The sequence below is a fragment of the Lissotriton helveticus genome, chromosome 3_2 (genome assembly GCF_964261635.1).
Source record: "Lissotriton helveticus chromosome 3_2, aLisHel1.1, whole genome shotgun sequence".
Classification (NCBI taxonomy): Eukaryota; Metazoa; Chordata; class Amphibia; order Caudata; family Salamandridae; genus Lissotriton; species Lissotriton helveticus.
The window spans coordinates 240,163,154-240,181,265 of NC_136062.1; positions in this window are offsets into that span (position 1 = coordinate 240,163,154).

The window sequence follows — 18,112 nt, forward strand, 5'->3', positions numbered from 1 at the left end:
TTCAAGTTAGTTGCGTGCATTTTTCAGTGATGCACTCACTGTATGACTTTTTATTGTGCTACTGCTATTTTCTTACTCATACGCTCAATCTGTGTATGCTATTATAGGTGTTCATTAGGTTCATAGCCTTCTAGTATTTTAAGACTGCCAATATGCAACAGTCTGATTTACCTCCTTCTCCTTTTTTATCCACTTCAGGTAATCCCCTGTGGCGTGGGAATTATGGTTAGAAGGGTTTGAGGCTTATCTAGAAGCAATAAAAGCTGAAGTTTTCACTCAAAAGAAAAAGTTAGCTTTATTTTGACATTCTTTGGGCACTGAAGGGAGGAAGGTCTTAAATCACTTACCTCCAGCTATTGTTATGGGTGAAGGTGAGGCAGTAGATGAATATGCCTCCGCCATAAAAATGATGGATGCAAGGTTTAAAAAGAAGCGTAACATTACTATGGAGAGGCACAAGTTTTACATGAGAAAGGAGCTACTCGGTGAACCAGTAGAAGCTTTTATGAGTGATCTTAGAGTCCTAGTAGCAGCATGCGATTATAGAGCATTTGAGAATAAAATGTTAAGAGACCAATAAAGTTAGAAAACAAATTGCAAAATGATTTGAGAGAAGCTTTAGACAACTGAGAACTTAACTTTGAACAAAGCTTTAGAAATAGCTAATAATGTAGAGACTATAGCCATGTAAATGGACCAGATTGCTTTGGAAACTACGGGTTCATGGAGTCACCGTGGAGAATATCGTGAATAAGAGCGAGAGGAAGAATGTAAAACAGAGGACATTAGAGTGTTACAGATGTGGAGCAGAAGCCATTTGGGTAATGCTTTTTTCTGTCCCACTGTTGATAAACATTGTGTGAAATGTAAAATGAAGGGCCATTTTGCCAAGGTGTGCAAGGTGTGCAAGTCTAAGCTAGTACATGTCAAACCTACAACTAAAAAGGTTCTGTTAGTTGATAGCGTATCTGAGGTGGATGCTGATCCTGACAGTGAAGAATGTCATTTGGTCATAATCATAGTGGATGCCTTTGAATCGAGTGTGGTGGGGTAGTTAAAGCATTTGAGTGCATAACCACTGAATTCATAAGAATGGTTGACAAGCCAGAAATTTTTAAGCTCAACTACACGACTATCAGGCGCCCATTTTGTGAAATTGGTGTAGATGGTGAGAATATTTCCATGAGGTCGATCTCTGTTCCTTTATCACTCTTATTGGTCCTGAAGAATGGAATAAGTTAGCGAACATTCCCTTGAAGAAATCCCTTGTTAATCCGGTAATTTACGGGGTAAACCCATTCAGATATTGTGGGAATTTGATTGTGTCTTAACTTTTAAGGATCATTCCACCACTGCCACAGTGTGTGTGGCGAAAGATGGTTCTTCTCTTCTGGGATGGTTGGAAAAGAAAAATCTGGGCATTATTGTTCTGCTGAAAGAGTACAAGATTGGAAAGCGTCTCTTCCAGAAGTCTTTGGCAAGAATCTTGGCAAACTCAAGGGTTTTTCACATCAAATAATTTTGAAGGAAGGAGTTCAACCTGTGGTTCGCTAACCCAGACCTGTTCCTTTCACCATGAGGAAGGAGCTGTCCCTGGAATAGAATCCCCTTGCCAGCAGTGTATCATTGAACCCATTGAGAGCTCTGAATGGCTGTTCCCTGTGGTTTTGGCCAGGAAGGAAAATGGTGCCCTTAGGATATGCATTGACTTGAGGGATTAAAATGAAAGAATATGGGTCAACAGACATCCCCTACCAAATATTACTGAAATGCTGAGTTCATTAAAGAGGGCTAAAGTTTTTACCACCTTAGATATGTTCTCTGCATATCACCAGATCACACTCAAAAAAGAAAGTCAGCATCTTACATCCTTTGTGATCCTTCCGGTGCTTACAGATTTAGGAGAATGTCCTTTGGTCTGGCATTGGTTTCTGCGGTATACCAAAGGGTCATGGAGGCGATGTTCTTTGGTGTTCCCAATGTCAGATGTTTCCTGGATGACATTTTGGTGTACGGTAAGAATGTGGATTGTTATGACAAGACTTTGGCCACTATTTTGACTGAAAGGGGTGTTACATTAAAAGCAGAGAAATGGAAGTTTGCAGCAGATGATGTGGACTACCTGGGTTTTAAGTTGTAGGCTCAGGGGTGGAGCCTAATGAGGATTTAATCATGGCCATAAAGGGTTTCCCCACACTGCAAAATAAAGACCAGCTCCGGTCGTTTTTTCGCATGTTTGAATTTAGTGATAGGTTCATTCTCAACTATGGTGATAAGACACATAACATGAGAATGCTGATGAAAAATACCGAACAGTTTGTGTGGTCTTCAGCGCAAAAGTGTGAATTCCAGCAAATAAAATTAGTATTAAGTTGTGCAACCTTTTGATACACATGATCTTTCTATAGTCATCACAAATGTTAGCCAACATGGTTTGGGTGCCGTATTACTTCAAAAAAAAGAAGGAAAGGAAAAAGTAGTGGCTTTTGCATCTCGCACTTTAAGAGGCACGGTGTGTACTTACTCTTTGATAGAGCATGAAGCCCTGGCTCGTTGGTGGGTTGTGGATAATTTTAGGCAGGACTTATGGGGTTCTGAGTTCATCAGCCGCATGGATTACAAACCTTTGATTAATGTGTTTACTACAAAGGGAGCCAGTAATGCCACTCACCGCTTTGCGAAGTGACACTACAGATTAATGGAGTTCCAGTTTCAATTAGAATATATATCTGGCGCCAAGAATATTTTTGTGGTCTGTTTGTCAAGGTTGCCCCTGTCCAATGTGCAAGTAGAGAAACAGGTGGATGATGGTTTTTGCATTGTGGCCTCATTGATGGAGTTCATTTTTTTGTTGCATATCTGAGGAAAAGTGGAAAGTTACTGTACTAGAAGACGAAATCAACCAAATGGTTGTTGGTATGCCGAGTAAGGGTTGGTTCCATAATGATTGGAAAGTCAGTCAGTTTAAACATGTCTTCCCAGAGCTAAGCATGCATATGAGTGTTTTCAGAAGAATTGATTTGTTGGTGGCGCCTAGGTCTTTGCAAAGCAAGATTTGGGCTTTGGTCCATCAGGATCATGTTGGCATGAAAGCCAAGAAGAGGAGGATTAGAGAGATATTTTGGTGGTCAGGCATGGATAGGGGAGTTCAACATTTTGTGAGAGACTGTGCAGCATGTGCAGTGAGTGACAAATCCCAAGTCACATTCCCCAGTCCTGTTGAAGCAGTGCCTGTTCCTGACAAAGCGTTGTTCAAATAAGGTCTGGATATCACTGGGCCCATGTATGTTTTGTAAGAACGAAACAGGTTTGGTTTAGTTGCAGTGGACTATGGTTCTAGGTGGCCTGAAGTGAAATTTGTAAAGTCTGCCACCACTGAGGAGGTGTTGGAATTTCTGCAGTCTTTATTTTTGAGAAAAGGTTTTCCTGTCAAACTCGTCACCGACAATGGGGTTCAATTTATGGCCAAAGAGTTCCAAAGTTTCATGGATCATTAAGCATATTACCACTTCATTATATCATCCCTGCAGTAATGGTATGGTTGAACTATGTAATAGGGTCATAAAAGACACCAATCAGTTGTCAGTATCAAATGGATTTAATTGGAAGAAGGAAATGGTGGACTTGTTATGGGCTCTGCGCACTACACCCAGTGCCATTACCAAGGAGTCTTCTTTCACTTTATTGAAAAGTATAATGGCTGCCACCAAATTAGCAAGACCCTGGATGCGTGATTTGACTGCACATCATGTTAAACTTGAATCGGTGAGAGAACATTGTGAAAAGTCCCAGAGCATGTATGTGACCAAGCGGCCAATCAAAAGGAGGAGACAGGCTCTTTTCAAAGCAGGGGGCTGGGTTAAAGTGAGGTTGCCGGGTCTGGTTGCTAAGGAGCATTCTAAATTTTCCAGTCCGAAGCAGAATATTGCTCTTGGAGCCAGATGTGCCAAGCTTAGTGATGGAAAATGGTGGCACAGGGAGAGGGTGTCCTAGCAGAGGTCTGACAGTTTGCAGGTGGTGTGCACCACCACGCAAAGCAGATCTAGCTTTAAGGGGTCTGAAAGAGAAAGGAGACCTGTTTCGTTCAAGGACTATGTGAGCTAATAATCTTGTTTTGGGGTCTATTCTTTTTGGATGTAACAACTCGCTTGTCCTTGTTTTATTGCTAGCTTTCATGTTTTTCTCCATTTCCTTTATTGTGAGGGAAGAGATGTGTTGGGTTCTTCTGTACTATTGTGATGCACATGCCACCATGACGATGAGTTCTGTGTTAGAATAGTGCGATGTGGAATGATCAGAGGTTTGCAGTTGGTTTCTGCTGCCTGCCCTGGCCGATCCTTTACGAAGATACTAAATGAAGAACACCAAGTTGACTTACTTTCAAAGACCCATGTCACCTTTTCAATGTATCAACACATTTCCCTAAGACTTTGGGAATTGGGACAGTGTTACTATTGCCTCATTCAGCCAGGGATCACTCTTTTAGGGGATCACTCTTTTAGAGAATTACATTCCCAAAGCTTCTATAGCTCCTCCAAAACTACCCACAGTGGTACCTTGTTGGGGTGCCCAAACTAGGGGACATATGGTAGGCAAGAATTCTTAAATCCTTTCAGGTTCCAGCAGGACAATTTGGACTTTATAAGACCCAATTCTATATATAACTTCAATTGCAGTATGCCTTAGATATTGATTGCCTGAAACACTAACTACACTCCCTGTATTTGAATCACTTGAAGTAAAGATCCTCTAAGAAACCTTTAGTAGATCCAGGATCTTGCAGAGCTATCAGTTGCTAATTATAAACAACATGGATCACTTTTAGACATTAAGAGCCCAATAGGAAAATAGTGTAGGTACATCAGAAGAAGAATGGGTGAAGGCAAGAATAGCAACCCATAAACTTGCGATATTGATACGTCTCTGTTTAATCCAAATCAAATGTTTACACAATGCTATTATACCCCCTACAGCGAAGTAAAAAAGGGTGCAGTTCAATCTGCAAATTGCTTTAGATGCATGAAAGACAACTGTGATTTCTTTGTTGGGATAGGATCATGCCCCTTTATTTGTTCATATTGGCAAGTAATTGCATATGCCTTAACACAGGTTATGGGACGTCCAACGAGACTGTCCCTTCATAGGAGAATAGGAGAGCATGCAAGACCCCCACAAGTCAGTGGGAATTGGATTTCTAATAATCACAGACATATTGCAGTGACTGAATATGCAATGATACTTCACTTGTCCCAAAAAGGCATTGTGGTGTGGACAAGTGTGTTTGTTTGGAGACTGGTATATATCAGACCAGGGGGTGCCCGATTAAGCATAAAAGGATATGGAGCCCATGATATAAACACTTTGGCTTAGAAGAAGCATAACTTTAGTAGTATTGATTAGGAATGGGGCTGGGGTTGGGAAATGCATTTACAAGAATGTTAACGTCTGTATATATATATTCAATTGTGCTAATGTTGTATGTATACACTGTCAATGTATATTAACTGGAAATTCAATAAAAAGTGTTTATTAAAAAGAGAAGAACTTGGAGGCCCGATTCACAGAACTAACTTAAGACAAAATCCTAAACTTACTACCATTTTGGTATTCACAGAAGGCACTTGCTCATTTTGGTATATACAGAAGTTAGGAGTCCTAACTTTAGGACTCCTAAATGCATTCTGTGAATTCCGAAAGTCTTAAAATTAGGATTTTTCTCAGTTTCGTAGTAGTAAAGTTAGGACTCCTAACTTTATGACTCCTAAATGCCTTCTGTGAATACCGAAAGTCTTAAAATTAGGATTTTTCTCAGTTTAATAGTAGTAAAGTTAGGACTACTAACTTTAGGACTCCTAAACTGAGATAAATCCTAATTTTAAGACTTTCGGTATTCCCAGAAGACATTTAGGATTCCTAAAGTTAGGAGTCCTAACTTCTGTGAATACCTAAATGAGTAAGTGCCTTCTGTGAATACCGAAATGAGTAAGTGCCTTCTGTGAATACCAAAATGAGTAAGTGCCTTCTGTGAATACCAAAATGGTAAGTTTAGGATTTTGTCTTTAGTTTGGTGAATCGGGCCCAAAATGTCCTGGTTGGGAGGTGAAATATTGGTTTTGTTAAGTAGGAGAGTTCTACTCTTATATAGAGCGTGGGGACACTATTAGGAGCGTCTAGACACTCTACAAATTCTAGTCATTCAATCATACTGATGCATACAGTAAGAGACGTTATGCAGAACACCAATAATTTGCACAAACAGTGCCAGGGAACATTATTAGTTTCAAAATGGTGTCAATGAGCACATTTGTAAATTTAGTGTATTCTGACTGCATATTTATTAGTATTAAATCCTTAAATAGTCTATTCATTTATAGCATCGGAGATCAGATTCTATCTTCAAAGCAATTTTAAAACGTGTCCTGTAAAAACACATTTTGGGTTATTCCGCAGCATTATGGAATTATCTATTCTCTACTCAAGTGGTGTCCCGTTTCCTTTATCAGTGTCTTTCAGAAAGAATATATTCATGAATTACCATATGTAGGAAGGTGGATACCTGACTATGGTTACCCCAGATTTTTTGCCTTGTGTTTAGCTGGTTTTCGACTTAGTTGGCCTGGGACCCTGCTAATCAGGGCCCCAGGCTATCTGCTCCCTCGTTAAAATGGACTCCATGTACCCTAAGTGCATAACTAATTGGGTATTGGATCACCTGGTACCCAGGGCATAGGTGCATCCAAGGCCTACCAGGGGCTGCAGCATATCTTTTGCCACCCCTGGCTGGCCATCCAAACTGACACAACTGGCTGATCACTCAGCTGGGGCACGGTCGTGTAATCACCCTTGCTTAGATATAGTATACCTATATCTAAACCTATATCTGGACACATATATGCCTATAAGTCACTCCTATGGCAGGCCTTAACAATCCTGGAGGCAAAGTGCTTGGTTTTATGTGAGATGATGCTCTAGCATGAGCTGAGCCTGTCTGCAGCTTTCGGAACCATTTCCGTATAGCTGTTCTAGGATACTGCCATACCATATACTCTTAAGTGCATTATAATCCTCGCGGTTATTGCTAACTTTGGTTTGGCTTTATCAAAACATGTTGTGTAAGGTGTCATACACTTTGGAATACTACCCCCTCGCCAGTTCTGGCAACGGGGGTAGCATTCCACCCTTCTAGAGGGCTAAGACATGTGGGTAACAGTAAACGCGGTTAAAACTAACCAGAGCCTCAGCATCACAAAATGGATGCTGCTGCCACAGACACAAGTCTGGCCTCCTGCTGCTGACCGAAACTCCGGCAGCGGAGGCCTGGACAAAAGGTTTCCTGTCACAGGGAGGTGTTACACCACCCCAGACAGGAGATAGTGGATTGGGGCAGGGAGGGCTGAATGAAACTAGACACTGCCTGGGGCATACAAGCTGTCCCATGCAATATCCAGTCCATCCGGTTCTGGGGCACTCCAGCCCCAGCTATGGCGCAAAACTGGACAAAGGGAAAGGGGTGTAACCACCCCCTTCCTGGGTCCCACCCATAGGAGGGACCTAGCAGTATATCCAGACCCTTGATTTGGAATAAAGGTAGGAGCTGTGCCAATGCACCTCAGATATTCCTGACTGAAACTTTGAAACAAAACTCTGGACCCTTCGACATCCCACTCGACGTGGAAGACTGAAGAATCTCCCTTGTGGTCAAGGAGTGACCACCCTGTGCAAACAGGCACCATCCAGCGCCCAACGGTTTTCTTTGTTGCAGTTCCCGCCGGAACAAGACCCAGCTTCCCTGACTTCCAACAGCTCAATCCACAGTCCGAGCGAATCTGAGACCCATGGAGGTGACGTGAAGCGTGGGGCCGGCCATCTTGAAAAGACTGCAAAGTACTGACCGTGCAGCTCCCGAGGCACCCTCGAAGCTGTGCATTGGGGTTTGAGGAGCCCCAGCCCCAAGCAGCTCGTGCACCGAAGATCTTCTCTTCACACTCACCGAGTGCTGCGTGGGGCCCTTTTGCATTTTCCTGCTTGATGCATTGGTCCGGTCACTTGTCTGTTGGCTAGTGGCCCCAGTACCAATGAACCTTCAAATTTAGACCACTGGTCTGGTTGCTCCAGACTGGCCCTTGCTCCCCTGAAAAGGAGCCACCGCTCTGATCTTGCTGGTCCGAGTAAGAAGCAATCTTCAAATCCTGCGTGGGTTGCATTTGCCAAGGCCTGTTAACTTCGATCCGGAAGCCGACACTGCTGACAGCGAGAACCTTTATGGGACAGCTCGTGATTCTCTCCTGGTCATCCTCGATGCCCCAGAGTCCACGTGGCAGTGGAGACAAGCTTCTCAACAACCACCTGATTGCGCCTGACATCGCCTGGTTCCTTCCTGGTTCCATCCTGCTCACTGGCTAGTGACCAAGACTCTGTCCCCTCTGCTTTCAGGTACTCTACATCTTCAATCCACCCTTGGATCCAACCGGACTCTTCTCTCCTGGCCGCCTGCAGCATCTTCATCTCCAGGCTCCATAGAACTCCACGACGAAACCCGACACACTTTGGCACCTATGCACCCTCTTCCTGTGGGTGAGGTAACGATGAACGCCGGTGCTCCTGTAGTGGTTTACACCTCTAGTGTCCTAGTTTTAAGTGGCTAAGTTCTAGTCCAGTCGGAAGACTTCTAAAACAGTAACATTGTAACTTTTACGCACCATTGACTTTGCATTGGTGCATGCGTGTGCTTTTAGCGCTGCACCCGATTCCCGCGGGCTACTCCCGTCCTAACTGCTGTTATGCCAGTGTAGTCCAAGCGATTCCCAAGGCCATAGGCCTTACCATTGTTCGTAAAGTGATACTTATACCACTTATTTAATACATGGTTTGAGTGGCCACCAGCCCTATCCATAATTGTGCAACTTTTGTATGTTTAACTGTGCTTTTGTTTAAATGCTTGTGCCTCTGCCCTCATAAAGAGTACAGAGGATTATTCTAGTAATAAATACATATATTTTATAATATATAACTTATGTGGTGTCCTTTCATTTGATATTACAGGATTGCATTTGGTAAAACAGCTGGCTTCACATGCCCTCTTGAGTTAAGCCTAAGACTGCTTAGTCCATGCTACCATTAGGATAGCTTGTCTATAAGGTTGACTTACAACCACCACCATAAAAGATTGTTTGGACTGATACAAGGTGCTCACTAGAATAGTGAACATCATACATCAGGACAACTTCTCACACCATAAGATTACTGAATCGTAAATGGCTAACTTCCCTGCAATAATGAAAGGAGTATAGAGAAAACTCCATACCCGATAGAAGCGCACAGCCAATAGCCCCTAAGGCTTCAACCAAGAGGTTAATCAACTCTACTTAAAAATGACATGAAATACATAACAAGAATCAAAACTGGGGGTGTAAAACTACAGAGGGGCACAACATGTGCCCCGCTGCTTGCACCTCCGTGCAGAGGCACAAGGGCCCCCTTTGTTACCTCATGTAATGAATGTGCTTTTCGCTAAAAGAACACACCCTAACCCAACACTCCCAAAAGTCAAGGCAAGACCCAGCACTTCCTTAAGGCGAGGTAAGAAAACAAACCCAAATGTAGGTAAAGTAACACACACAAGTTTATTAATGCAACATTTTAAACAGACAGGCCGAATATATCAGTCATGGCAGACTCAAAAAAACTGTTGATTAATGCAATGTTCAAAAAGGTAAGCCAAATATATCAGTAAATGCAGATTCCCAAATGTCAAATGAAAGATTAAATGAACAATTGAAATAGAATGCATTATATATAGATCCTTGCCCGCTCAAGCTGTAGGAAGTGTATCAACAGCCCAGGAAGGAGTTTTAATCAGGACTCAAGTTCTGTCACCATTCCACAGCAATACGTCTATTCTGTGGTGAACTTCCCACCTGGTCCTCGTCGACTCCCAGCTTAAATATCATTATTCAATGGGAGGCGAAGCTTTCGGTATTCACAAAGGGCATTTCCTACTCGTAAAGGCCATTTGTGAATACCAAAAGTCGTAAAGGTTCAGTTTGCCTGTGCAAAGTGCTCATCTGCCTCCAAGGTGAATTTATCACTAAACTGTGTTTGGTCGAATGCTTTCCGTGTCATATGTATTTACTTGTGCTTGATGATTGCCGAAGAGCTATTTTTTGTCAGATGGCTCCTACCACAGAAATGACTCAGGTTGGACTTTCAAAGCTCCTAGAGCTTGTCTTAGTGATGATTCATAATTTTTGCAGGTGGGTCAGAACAAGTATAGCTCAAGGTGTTAAGCCCGTGCCTTGTTTCCAGTAATTATTTATTAGTGGTCACTGCTCCCTTACCATTGTCCTGGAGGATACAGTTTTTAGAACCATTTCAGTTCACTTGGGTGGGGGGCAGCTGCTCTTCTATTGCTAGTGAGATGAGGAAGGCTAAAGATTCGGTGGATTATTTGATACTGTTTAAGATTTGGGAGGGTTTGCTTCACGGGGTTGAAGTGGCTGTTATCATTTTCAAAGACTGTGAATTTCAGAAGGTGGCTTTAAGCAAACAGCGAATGTCCTCATTTCTCTCTCAATGGCTTCAGATAATCCCAAAATTCAAACTGTGCTTAATTGTTTTGTTGTTGAGGGTTGTTTGTCCTTTTTGAGTGAAAATATCCAATCAGTTACAGCACGAACATAACCAAATAGATCATCCTTGTGTGCCTTTTAACATTCATGACTATAATTAAAAGATTTAAAAACTCTTTTGATAAAAGTCTTGTCACTTTTGATTGTATAAATGTATTACAGGATCATCTGTTGCAAAGATATGTCCTCGATACCAAGTGGAAAATTGTATTCCATGTCATCACTTAAATGAATTAGCATTTTTATTCAATATCATATTTAATAGTATTTTTCTCACATCGGAGAGCTTTGTAAAAGACAGCCATATTGGTTAACCACTATTTCCACCAGTAATTTGAGGGGCTCTAATATTATTGTTGTTTGCTCGATTGCTGCAATAATATTGTTAGTTTTAAGGTTTAGTGGTAATTTTGCTACAACCAAAATGCGAAACCTTGTGCTAAATAACCCTAACTCTATTACCTCTGATGCCAACAAAAGAAATGAGAATCATACTAAAGATTTTTTTAATACAAACCTATTTTTTATCATGAATGTACTATAAATAGCTTGTGGCAAATATGAGTCTCTATCTAGAAGTTGTTAGGTCTTTTCCCCTCAATGTCGAAACAAAATGGTGCACATTTGCGTGATGAGGTCATTTTTGACTCAACACAGAGGTGTCTGCAGTAGTGTGGATTGGGGATTATATTTGGACGAACTTCTGAATTAAAATGGCGAGGAATCTAGGAATATTACATTTGGTATGAGTGGGTCAAATCAAGTTTGAAAACTGGAGGACTATTCACTTTTGAAAGTGCTAGAAATTACTTTTGGAAGGGACGCCTCAGGGGCAAGACAACGCAAACAAAACTAAATTGTTGGGAAAGAATATTTGGGTTTCAGACTCAGCCTAAATTAAATGTTTTTTTAATTAGCTATGTACCAAAACTACTAATAAGGGATAATAACTGTGTCTCTGGGGTGGAGGCCATTTGAATTACCTCTTACTACTGATTTTCCAAACAGTTTGGTGATTCATGAATACTTGAATCAAACTATCGCCGTTTAAATATGAGATAAGTAACACAAAGGATGCTACAATCCTATTGTGTTCAGTAGGGAGGGGGCATCTAGCAGATGCTATTCGGTCGGGACATCTATGGATTCTTGTGCCAGTTGTAGGCTGGAGATGGAAAGTTAAGGTTGATTTTATTTTATATTTGTTTACTTAAAATATCTAACTGAATGTTGTCCGTTTTTTTAATATACCGTGTATGGTCTCAAATGTGCAACATAAAACTTTGATTGCATTGCTTGAGTAGACTATGATTTACAATTGTACTGTACCTGTTTCTTCACACTTTACAAGTCACATTTGATAAAATCTTGTCAAAATCATGAGCTTCGTGCTTGTACGGATATCATTTTGAATCTACTCTCATTGTATTGCCAGCCCTTAGATGCGTCCAAGACTTGATGAATGTTAAGCTATTATTTTTTTTTTTAAAGACTTTTATTCAGCACTAAATAGAATGCACAGCAGGTTACAACAAACCAGAACAATATATGCGTATCATTGGGCGATGCCATACATGTCAAATGAAGAAGGGTAATGCAGGAGCGGGAAAGTTCAGGCCTGTTCGATCAGGAATACAAAGTGCCATTTTCAAATATAGGAGCATTATGAAGACAAAAAAATGAACAAAGTGCAATAAAAACAACAAATACATAATACAGCAAAGGAAAGGAAATCAACAAGCATGCGAGAATCAAGAAGGCAGGTCGGGCAGCACAGTTACAGGTAAGGAGTGAGAACGCCGTGGTGGCCTAGGACATAGCCCACGCATCTCGCCACAGGTCCGCTATCGCAGGTCTCTCCCCAGTAAGGAGCGAAACTCCACAGGTGACAAGCATCATATATTGGAACACATCAGTTCTCATGCCCACACCCCACCCTCCCATCCAAGGCAAACCACAGTGCCGAGCCAAAAGTGGTGAGTGTGACATCCGATGGCATCGGGCGAGCGGAGGGGCCGCTCACAGCCTAACCCACCCCCTCCGGGACAATGGAATGAAGGGATTGGGACTGCGCCTTCTGGGTCAATTTTTCGACATAGTTTCGGTATGGCCCCCATATGTCCGTCGGACGGGAAGCTGAGGGGAGCAAGGCCGAAAACTCCACGCTGTTAACATTGCAGTGGGCCACACTCCTTAGCCATGCGGCAACCTTCGGAGCGCGGCGCGCGCCCCAGAGCAGCGCAACCTCCCTCTTGGCCAGGAGGAAGCACAGGGATGCAAGTCTACGGAGAGGTTGTGGGAAGTTAGCTACATAGCCCAATAATGCAATTTCGGGGGTGGGATGTAGTGTCAAGCCTAGTATCTCACCCAAGACCCGGTGTACCTCTAGCCAATAGGCGTGTATCTTCGGGCACGTCCAAGACAGGTGGGAAAAGTCAGCATGAGGAGAGGCGCACCTAGGGCAACTGTGTGGTCTGTTAGCGTCTATTTTATGGGCAAGCGCGGGGGTGTGGTACATCCTTCGTAGAAACTTAAAATGGAGAAGCTTGTGCCTACTATTCATGGACACCGTTTTGGTAACAGCGCAGCATGCGTCCCACTGGTCATCAGTAATCTGGTTGCCCAGGTCCCTCTCCCACGCAGCGCGCACTGCGGTGTCAAAGGAGGGAAGAGATGTCATACACAGCTTGTATAGTCGCGACACTACGTGAGCGCTCGTTTGGGACTGTATGATGAACGTGAGTGCCGGGTCCTCGGGCGGTGTCAATGGGAACGTAGGGAATTCAGCGCGCAGCATGGATCGGAGCCTGGCCAGGGTGAACGCATCCATAAACGAGCGGTCTTCGAAGCGGGGGTCCTCCGTCAACGAAAAAGCATGTCCCTCAGGGAACAGATCGCCAATAGTGTGTAGTTGGAACTTGGACAGTGTGCGGTCAACTATCGCCTCACCCGTGATGGGGAGCCAGTGAGGGTTGGGGAGAGGGAGCGAGGGAGAGCACAACTTGTCCATGCGGAGTAGTCTCCGTAACTTATCCCAGGCCCAGCTAGTCGTGGAGACCGGCTGAATGTCCTGTGGATCGCGGGGAAGTCCCTTGGGAAGTATGGAACAAAGCGGCACCGGAAGAGCCGTATCGGCCTCAGGTCGCAAGAAGGGAATCCTGGCATCCGGGTGGAACCAGGAGTGCGCGTACGAGCATTGCGCCACCAGGTAGTAAAGGTGAAAGTCCGGCATCCCGAATCCTCCTCGTTCATAAGGTAAGGTTAAAGTGAGCCAAGCCACACGAGGGTTTTTGCCGCCCCATATCAGGCGCAGCAGGGCAGAGCGAAGCTGTGCAAAGAAAACCTTGGTCAGAGGGATCGGGATATTAGTGAACAAGTATAAAAAGCGAGGGAGGACAACCATCTTGACAATGGCAATCCTTCCAGCCATGGAGAGCGGAAGACGGAGCCAACGCTCCGTATTCTCCTCCAAAAAATCCAGGGCGCGCCCATAATTTAGTCTCACAATGGATACCGCATCCATGTGGATGTGTATTCCAAGGTATTTGACGGAATCGGTGCACCACTCCAAAAGGAAGGGGCAATCCCATCGCGCCGTGGAGGGTGTCAAGGGAAAAATGAGCGACTTGTGCCAATTAATCTTCAGGCCAGAGTATGAGCCGAATCGTGCGATCTCGTGGATCAAGGGCTCCAAGTTTGTACTAGGGGTGCGGACATACAGGACCGTGTCGTCCGCATATAAAGAGACAAGTAGAGGACCCGTGCGGAATTGTAGACCTCTGTGGAGGTGCTTCTCCTGAAAATGACGGACTAAAGGGTCCATTGCCAGAATATACAGGAGAATGTTAAGCTATTATTTATGCATCATTCTGTTGATTAAGAAATAACCTCTTGAATCCGGGACTGTTTCTCTACAATGTCAAACTCTATCCCCTGCCTCTTAACTAGGATATTTCTCAACTATGCTATTAAATATTGACTGAGTTCTTACTTTTTCAGTTTAGTTGATGTCAAATAAGCTCGAATAATTTATTATTTTATTACCTGCACCACTAGTACTGGCAACAGCAGTAGGAATTGATTTTGTTTAGTTACCAAATACTACTATAGTATATTTTTTCACATTAGTATTTTGTGCTAGGAACATTGCAGCATACGGCGTTCAGTGCTATTATAAGCCAAATGAAAATTGTTTTGGGAACTTTCATATATAGTTTTAAATTTGAATATATTTTTGAATGAGCTATCGCAACTCAGTAGTTATTGGAAAGCTGATAACCAGTACATAAATTGAAATAAATAGGGCAGGGTTTTTTTGCGAAGCCTGCCGATGGCTCTGCCAAATTGCCGGAGTTGGCGCATAACAAGTCTGCCTATTATTGTCCCAGACGTGGGCCACATGCTCTTCATGCCACTGTAGTCAAGCTAGCCTGGCTGATGAGGGGTGAAACCCCGCAACCGGTCCCAGGATGCTTGTTTTTGGTCAGGGACGACCTGACCTTTCCTGGCAGTGGGCTGAACTGTTCCCATGGGGAGCAGGGTCAAGACTGATTTGTATATGGCTGAGTTTAAACTGGAATGACGTGGCGAGCAAAAAAATTATGGGGCAGATTTATGTTGCCTGACGCATCTCTGCAAATCAGCAGAGATGCGCCAGGAAAGATACAGCACGTACGTTTATCCTAGCACCACCCATGATGCGTAGCACTTACAATGCGGCGCACCATGGCGCAGGAATAAAAAGATGCGTGTCGTATCTAGGGCGTGAAGTTGGCACAGTGCTGAAGTTGTGTTGCGTGCGGCACGCAACTCCAGCACTTTTCCAACTTGCCCTATCTGTAACCTGGTGCGTCAAGCCTTACGCCTGCTTCAAGCAGGCGCAGGGTTTTGACGCATCAGCGTTGGTGAAGTGACTCAGTGAAATCTTGGAGATTTCACTGAGTCACTTTTCAGGGGTGTTCCTGCGACGGAACGCCCCCCCCCCGCGTGGAAACGCCCACATGAATCCTGACGCAGGTTTCATGTGGCGCAGGGCCTTACACCGTGACACATCTCCATAGATTCGTCACGATGTAAGTATATCGAAACGTGGCGCACGGTGCCAAAGTGTTTCAAGTCCCACATAAATTTGCCCCTATGAATTTAGGCCCAGATCTCTGTACTAGGGTGAATGATTGACATTGTTCAACATTCTGTCCATCAATTGTTTTTTTTTGTTCCACGTCATGTCTCAGTCTTACACCTCCTTATAATTTCACCTTTTTATTTATCTCCTTTTTGCAGATATTTTTCATCTATGCTTTCTTTCTCTGTGACTGTTTTACAATCATTTGCTTACTCCTTGTTTATCCTTTCTCTCACATGCTCTGTGTCTGTGAGGATAAACAAATGAGTGACAGTTGCCAAAGATGAGTGCTAGTACACAAAACCTACAACCACGGACCAAAACTGAGCTCTGCGAAAGAGTTTGTGCCTTATTTAGAGTTTGGCGGATGGGATGTCACGTCGAAATGGGGCAGACATCCTTGGAAAGGCGGGCTCTGCCTATAGCGCGCCTCCATTATTGCTGTCGAACCGGTCCCCCGCACTCGGGGGAGGTGGGGTCACCGCGCACATCGGTGACGTGGTGCCCGACCTCCCCCTCGCTCAGCCAATCAATTTGCAGGGAGCCGCGTGAACCGGAAGCACTCGCTAGTGCGTCACTCCAACGTCGAGCAGGCCGGCCTAAACCGGCTTGCCAGGGAAGACCCTTTAAAAGGGTTGGGGAGCAGATCAGGCATTCTTCTTTTGCTCCGCTCCCCTGCCGGTTGGTGATCAGGCGGGTCAGGGTCTCTGGAGGCCCTTAACAAATCTTTTTCTCTTTTGTTTTGCAGGGATTTTCGTTTGGAGGAGAGCGACGAGTGGCAACACGGGAGTCGGCAGCCGGAGCAATCAGATGTCTTCGAGGCGGGTGCCGAGCGGAGGCCGAGCAAACGCATGTTACCAATGAAGGCGAACAGCTGGGGAGGTAGCGTGGTCACACCCACTAGGGAGCCGCAGGCATTTGGCATTATTTGTTAAAAAACGGAGCGGCAGCATCAGCATGTGCTAGCGCGGCTGAGCGGTTTAAGGGCAATATTTGCTGAGCAGCAGCATTTGGGCCAGCGCGTTTGCTCGCATTTTGTGCTAACTTGCATCTATATGCAACGGGTAGGCGCGTCCAGTGAAATCAGTAGTTGTGAGCAGGATTAGCAAGAGACAGCGGTGTGCATCGGGGCATCGGGAGCTCAATTTTAAATATAACGCGCTTGTGCTGAACAGCTGTGTCTTTGCCTCGCAAACTCGAGTGGCAGGTTTGGCACGCAGGATATTTATCTCCGAGGATGCTGGGTGTTGAATGCAGGGCACCAGAAGGGGCACCATAACAAAGGTGTTTCTTTTGATTTACATATAGGTGCAGGGGGAAACAGCATATTCAGCCAAAAGTCAGCTGGTCAGGAGGTCAGAAACAGCATTGTTCTCCCCTGTATGTTTATTACCCTACAGGTGCTGCATGAAAGGGATCAGCATTTGACGGCCGAAGAACATGGGATTGACCAGTTGGGCAGCACCAGCAGGCCTGCACTACCTTAGCTTCTGGGAGCCATGCGGGTTAGAGTTTACTCACCCAACCCACTAGACTAGCTGGTGGTTGCTTGGGTGCTGTGGCTGACTGGTAACTGCTACTACTGACAGGTAAGGCTTTGGGCAGTGTCTCAGACCTGTGCACGGTGGGGCTGGTAGTACATTTTGTACACTATGTCCCCTAAGGTAGAGTGGAATGACCATCATTCACGCATGGATGCATTTATGGAGACGATGATGCAAATAATAGAAGATATAGGTCAAGTCTTAACTGAATTAAGGGAAAAAAGTGGATGTGCTTGAAGGGGTAGAGGGTAGGCCCAGGCAAATGAGGGTATCCCCTAAGTCAACCTTTCCCCAGTTTCCCAAGAGAAGTAGACCCAGCAAAGGGGGAAGGGTGGGGCACCTGCACCTATGGAGGGTGCTGGACTGGAAGGGGTATCCGCTGTGGGGGTGTTGCCTCAGCCAAGGGACCCCATAGCGATCCCAGAGGGCATTGACAGTCCTAGTACGCCGGCACCCACACTTCCCACCGATGGGCAGCCAGGAATGGGGGGCACCCCACAGGCCCCGCCTGTCCCTCTGACAGGGGGGCCAGCAGGCAATATGCCAGGCCAGCCCGATTTAGTGTCCAATCTAGCAGCGGTACTCCCCTGGTTGGAAAAAATAGGGAACTGGTCCCCAGCAGCAGGAATGTCAGGTAGTGGGGGGACGTGATGGCAAAGGCCAGACGTATGTGAATATGTTTTCCCTGTTAATAGATGAGGCAGAGAGGGAGGAATTCCCTAGGGAATGGGCTTACACAATATTAAAATACAAGGTCGAGGAAACTTTAGTAAACTGAATAAATGGTTTCACAACTTATATGTCAATCATGTGTG